General features: G+C 42.7%; 1 pseudogene; it reads right to left on the minus strand.

Moving 5' to 3' along the window:
* Nucleotides 1–763: 763 nt before the first annotated feature.
* Nucleotides 764–6,294, minus strand: LOC126249180 (ras-related protein Rab-39B-like; annotated as a pseudogene).
* Nucleotides 6,295–6,963: the final 669 nt, after the last annotated feature.

The raw sequence follows: 6,963 nt of genomic DNA on the forward strand, positions 1-6,963 counted from the left end.
ATTATAAATTGTTCCTCAGAAGTATATAATGAGTTACAACTGCTTTATGCTGATGCAGATATTTACTGAAGAAAAAATGTTTGCATTTTAACCAGTGGGAACATCGAGCAATATCAACAAAGAAAATGACAGCACAAGATAATCAATAGTTAAGCAATAGCCAAATGCTCAAGGATACTTTTTCCATTAATGTAGCTACACTTACCTGCAGCCTATCATATAACTTCCAGGATGGTATGGAGCAATTGAGTCAACATTTTCATATAACTTCAGTATGTACTGTTCATCAACAACTTAACAGACTAGTGATGTGATCTGTCCAAAAACTGCGTAATTTTATTATTACCACTGGCCTGTGACACATGATCATTAACGTAAAATATATTTCGAAAGCACCAATGTTTTGTCAGTTCCAGTTTTACCAGTATCACAATGGTCTAAAAAATGTTAGGACGTCAGCTACTGCTGCTCATTCTTATTGAAGCTCAATAAATATGCGATTGCTCAATAAAGACCAAACATGGTTTACTACTTAAACTTCCAGTACATAAGCGTTATCACATGTACTAACGTAATACAGGCTTTTTCTTATTAAGATTTTTTTTTCTTGGGAACACAGCAGTGGTCACTACACTTCTACTTGTACAAAGGTTAAGTCATAAATTATAGAACACTGCAAGTACAGAAACATACTATGTCAGGATTCAAAAATGCACAGAGAAACAATACTACATAACAATTCGCACAGAACATGTACGCTAGTCTATATCAATAAGTCACCTCCGCAATAAGTTGATTTGGCAGGTTCTGCTTCAACTAAACTGAAGTCATATGCACTTGGGCGCCGAAATCCCGTTTTAATGTCATTCCAACCGTCCTCCACTTTGTATACTTTTATAAAATTCCTGGGTTTCTGTATGAAATGCATCTTCTACACTTACATGTTATACCCCCGTCTTCCACCATCCAATACCAAATCCATCTTGCAGCTAACCAGAGCAAATACAACATGAAGACGTTCAATGTGACTACGGGCTTCCACTGTTCACAGAGAAATTCGTCAAGACTTGCTCCATTACAGATGTTGAACAAAAGCAAAGCACAATCAGAATTTTTGTATTAAGATTTTCTTATGGATCTAAATCTCTCCTGTCCAGTTATGTCCTAGAGTTGAAGTTTCAGTCTTGTACCGTTCTTTTTTTCTATTAGATGAGCAAAAACCCAATATCCGCAACTGAGTCAGAAAGCTTGGAAAATTTTCCGTCCGTGAAATACTTCAACAATGAACTCTTACCTACTTTGCTGTCGCCGATTAATATCAGACGAAGATGTTAGTCAATAATTGGTTCTACCACTTTCATAAGTTTTAACTTATTAGAGAGGTAGTAACTCGTGTTTTACACTTCATCAACATACCAGACTAGTCTCAAAAAACAAACTTTAACCTTGAACACAGACAGATTTGTGTTCCTTTATTGTCATTAGTATATCTCGATGTATCAGCTACACAAAAGTTCCTTAAGAATAATGGCAAAAAAACAATCAGGTTCAGTGTAAAGATCTGTTAAAAACACTTGGGATTTTATCTGTGCCTCTTGAGAACCTTTACCAAAGAGTTAAGTACACGAAAAAGCTTTCACAATTCTTGCACATACAGCTATGCCCAACGCCATGGAACAAGGTCTACTAGACTGAACTTACATTTATCGAGAAAGAATAAACATTTGGCAAAAAACAAAAGAACAGAAACTGAAAACAGCATTTTCTGCCAGGGAATAGAAATTCACAATGAGCAGCCGATGGAGATTAACGAATAACTAAAACGAACTTACTTAAAAAGGCACTAATAATTATTTCATGTGGCTCAAAGGCCTAGTGCAAGTCAATCATTTGGACATCACGTGGGTGACTTGCATGTCCATAACCTAAACCAGTTATCCAACGGAGAAGAGGGGACCTACAGTTCAATGCGTAGTTCGAACGACGACTCATTTATAGCGACTTCTGACATTGTTGAGTAGTGAAGTCTAGGTTAAAATGCAAACTGAAAGAGGCGATTTCCGACCGGGATTCGATGGTTCGATCTATCAATTTCGAGGCATGTGATTTATCATTTTTTCCACTACTAAGGGGAGTGGGGGAGGGGGTCAGGGCGAAGTGGGCAGGCGTGGCAAACGTAGATCTGACACCACAGCCCGTTGTCCCCCTAGGGTGGAGGGCATGGGATCCAAGAGGGCTGAAATGCATCAAGGTAAAGAAGGAAAATATTAGTTTATTTTATTTTTTATTTCTTAGAAATATATGTTTTTTGTACTATCACCAATAGGTTGCAAAAGCTCATGCTATGACATGCCTTATAATGCCGAGAGGAAGGTAAATGAAAGACGGTCCTCATCGGCTACCAAAAAGGAAGAAAAACAAAAGAGGTTATCTCATTAAACTGTGAGGATATTCCATGGTGCTATTCGCTGCATAATCATCGGCGCACGAGTTCTTATATTAACGTGGTTGCTGTTAGTAGTGAATCTTAACAGAGAAATAAGGGTTCATAGTTCAGTGTCTCCCCTCATGGATAACCCAGCTGAGAGGTAGGTTATGGAACCCGCTACAGAGAAAATTTGAAAAGAATTTCTGGTACTTTGGGATTCCTTATGATCGTACAGTATAGTTCGGTTTAGTAGTGCCAAAAATCGAGGACTATCTTCTCACTGTCACCAGTCAAGTAGTGGACAGCGCAGCCACGTATCGATGTCACAGAATTCGTTTTTACTCTCGGAAAATACACCTCATCCAGGAAGAGGAGTGATTCTGCAGTTGCCCGGTCGGGACTCACGCATGCTAGGAAAGTCAACAACTGGTGCACCAAATGTCGAACATCAATCGGCAACCCGCATACAAGGTGATGAGGAGATGGTCATCTGGATCAATCACTCCACAGGTGGCACACAATGGAGACACCGCAAGATGCATTTGGTGTAGACGAGATTGGCAGCCTGCTTCCCATTAATCGTTATGTACCAAGTGGACGGAATGTCCGTATCTAGAGGGTGGTGCTCACCACATTGCCACACAACACACCACACTGTGTGTGTGTGTGTGTGGGGGGGGGGGTATTTCCTTGTAATCATCTTCTGTGCCTTACTTAATTGTAGGTTGGTGTCCAGTGAGGTGACAAAAGTCATGGGATAGCAATGTGCACATATACAGATGGCTGTATTATCACATATACAAGGTACAAATGAGCAGTGGATTGGCAGAGCAGTCATTTGTAGCCAAGTTATTCATGTGAAAAGGTGAAGTGATGATGGCCACACAACAGGAATTAAGACTTTCTAAGTGGAACTGTAGTTGGAGATAGAGGCATGAGACATTACATTTCGGAAATCGTTAGAGAATTCAGTAATCCAGGACCCACAGTATTTAGAGTGTGCTAAGAATTCCAAATGTCATACATTACCTCAAAACACAGACAATACAGTGGACGACGGCGTTCGCTTAACGACCGAGAATAGCGGTGTTTGCCCAGAGTTGTCAGTGCCAACAGACAAGCAATGCTGAGTGAAATAACCACAGAAATGAATGAAGGATATGTGATAAACATATCCGTTACGACAGTGCGGCGAAATCAAGCATTAATGGGCTATGTCAGCAGATGACTGACTTGAGCGCCTTTGCTAACAGCACAACATTACCTGCAAGTAGACAGAACATGGGGCAATCAGCACACATTTAGTTTGCAGTCATATTTTCTATCTAAAATCAACTGAATTCCAAACCAATTTCAAACACACTATTTGTATTTCAAAAAAATAAAAAAACTACCGAATTTCATAAAGTAAATAAAAACATCATAAAATATGTTTTAACTGAATATAAAATAAATACAAAATGCAAAAAAACCATTAATTTTAACTGAATACGAAAATAATTGAAAATCAGTTGATCGAAAATTTTTAACTGAATTAAAAACACAGCACATGAAAAAAATTTAAAATTTCGGAGATTAAATTTTAAATATTTTATATTTTTATTTTTCTATTTATTTTAATTTTTTCCGTTTTTTGTAAGCAGTTTTTGTATATTACTCTGAAGTACAATTATCATTTGATTTCTCAATCTTACAATTTTTACAAATGTTAGATTCGACAACTTCCATTTACTGTAAGGTTGAGAAATCAACTGATAATTTTACTTAACAGTAATATACAAAAGATGGTTCCAGAACAATGTGTAGACCTTGTTTAAACAAATATCATAAAAAATATGTAATAAAAATAAATTATTTCTGTAAGTGTAGAACATGTTTCTAATATTACTATAAAGAACATTGGAAACGAATTCCACGTAAAGAACATCCATAAACATAATTATCACTGGTAAACATTAAAAATTGTGAGTATTCCTTAGCTGATGCAAATTGCAAATACAGAAGAATGTATAAATTGTCAAGAAATTACATATTTTTATTTTTTATTCAACAAGTAGAGACAACTAATCAATTACATGTGAGAAATATGTTCTAGAATATAACAATATATATTGCGTCGGACGTATCACACGGAATACGAATCGATTAATCAAGGCGTCTTCTCTGCCGGCGGACATACAGAGAAACCTGCGCAACACAGAAGCCCTACCACCTCGGCTGTATGGATTACCCAAGATCCATAAGAACAACGTTCCACTGAGACCGATCGTTAGCGCTCCTGGATCACCGACATATAAACTGGCAAAACACTTGGCCTCTCTGCTCCAGCCACACGTGGGGAAGACCGACACATACATTAAGGACTCAGGACATTTCATTGAGAAGCTGAAGAAACTGAAACTTGCACCAAACGACATCCTGGTCAGCTTTGATGTTGTTTCGTTATTTACGAAAGTGCCACTCAGTGACGCTCTGGAGCACATCGGTTCCTTTTTTCCGCTAGACATCAGAAAGCTCTTCCATGCATGTCTCACCACGAGCTATTTCACGTGGAATGGCGATTTCTACGAACAGCTGGAAGGCGTCGCCATGGGTAGTCCTCTCAGTCCAGTGGTGGCCAACTTCTTCATGGAACAATTCGAAGCACAGGCACTGGACTCGGCGACTTGCAAACCTAAGGTGTGGTACAGGTACGTCGATGATACTTTCGTGGTGTGGAGCCATGGTGAAGAACAGCTCAGTGACTTCCTAAGACACTTTTGAACAGCCTCCATGCCAACATAACATTTACCATGGAAGTAGAAAAGGACAAGAAACTGCCATTTCTAGATGTTCTGGTCACAAGGGACGGCGAAGATCTGGGACACAGCGTGTATCGAAAACCGACTCACACGGACCGATACCTGCACAAACTGTCAAACCACCACCCGAGCCAGAAAAGAGGCATGATTAGTACGCTCGTAACGAGAGCAGGACGAATATGTGAGCCGCAACACCTCAAACGAGAAATGCAACACCTGGAAACTGTCCTGAGGAGCAATGGTTACTCCACAAATTATATTAGAAGTGTAACAGAGCCCAAACCTCGGCGAAGTAAGGAACTGGAAAAAGAATTGTCGGGTACGGCCTTTCTGCCATACATTCCCAGAGTGACGGACAGAATCGGCCGTATATTGCGCAAACATGGCGTAAAGACGATTTTCAAACCGACAAGGAAGATTAAAGAGTGTCTTAGATCGGCGAAGGAGAAAAGAGACCCACTTGCAATGTCGGGAATATACCGCATACCATGCACATGCGGAAAAGTTTATGTCGGAATGACTGGACGATCCATTAACACCAGGATCAAAGAGCATAAGCGACATTGCAGGTTGGGGCAGGTGGAGAAATCGGCCGTGGCAGAGCACGCACTGAATGAGACCGACCATGTAATAAAATTCGCCGACACGGAAGTTCTGGCTGTAGAGAAGCACTATCACACGCGCTTGTTCAGAGAAGCTGTAGAAATACAAAAACACGCGAACAGTTTGAACAAGAAAGAAGAAAGCCTTAAGGTCAACGGATCCTGGCTTCCCGTACTGCAGCGAACGACCGTCGCAGGTAGCAAGAGGAGAACCGCACCGGAAATGACCGCGGAGAAGCCCTCGGACGTTGGCGCGCCAGGTACATATAGCCTGCGCCCGCGACCAGCGGAGCACCGCGCAGCGCCCACAGTCAACGGGCAGCGGCAGCGGCTGTAGCGTGCGGACCTCGTCCAGCGCGCTCTCCCCAGCACCCAGCGGCGCGGCGCTGAACAACGCAGCGCTCTCAGTCGGCTGGCAGCAGCCGTAGTGTGCGGAGCTACTCCGCGTCGCGGCACCCATCATCTGGCGGAGCGTCGCACGTCCTCACACAACCTACTGAAACTGCGGTGACACTCGGGGTGTAGCAAAATTGTCGTTTCACAAAAAGCAATGTCGCGTTCACACCCTGGGTGCAGCCTCACGACTGGACTCGCTCTGTCGTAACTCATCGACGAGCTGCCACACTCGAGTGATCACTCACTCGACACCTGGATCACTGAGTTCTGCCTCAGCCGCAACACAGTGTCGCACCCGCCCTAAAAACAGCTAGGGCATTTACCGTGCCAGGGCCCGGTGGCTTGCCCCCTCGAACTAAACAGATCCGAGGCGGCCAGCACCCGTCTCCCGCGCACGCGGAGCAAGTGTAGAAGACCCTCTCTCCCGTGGAGATCCTCGACCCCTCACGGGTCACAGGAGGTGCTAACGAAGCGGGAGAAGGTCCAACCCACTCTACTGCGACCACTCCCCCAGTCCGTCCTTTCCCCTCCTACCCCTGAGATGGCGAAATACCAACCTCGTCAACCCAAGGACAAAGCCAACCCCCCAGACACCAACATGGATCCCTCAAGCTGCGCAACACCAGCAACCCCAACCGACCCCACCCCTACCACATCCTCAAATCCCCAAAGACTATCCCTCACCCTACATCTTGACCCCGCACTCCAATTTGACTCCACCCAGGAAAGCCAACTA

This window comes from Schistocerca nitens, chromosome 3 (assembly GCF_023898315.1).
Source record: "Schistocerca nitens isolate TAMUIC-IGC-003100 chromosome 3, iqSchNite1.1, whole genome shotgun sequence".
In the NCBI taxonomy this organism is placed as follows: Eukaryota; Metazoa; Arthropoda; class Insecta; order Orthoptera; family Acrididae; genus Schistocerca; species Schistocerca nitens.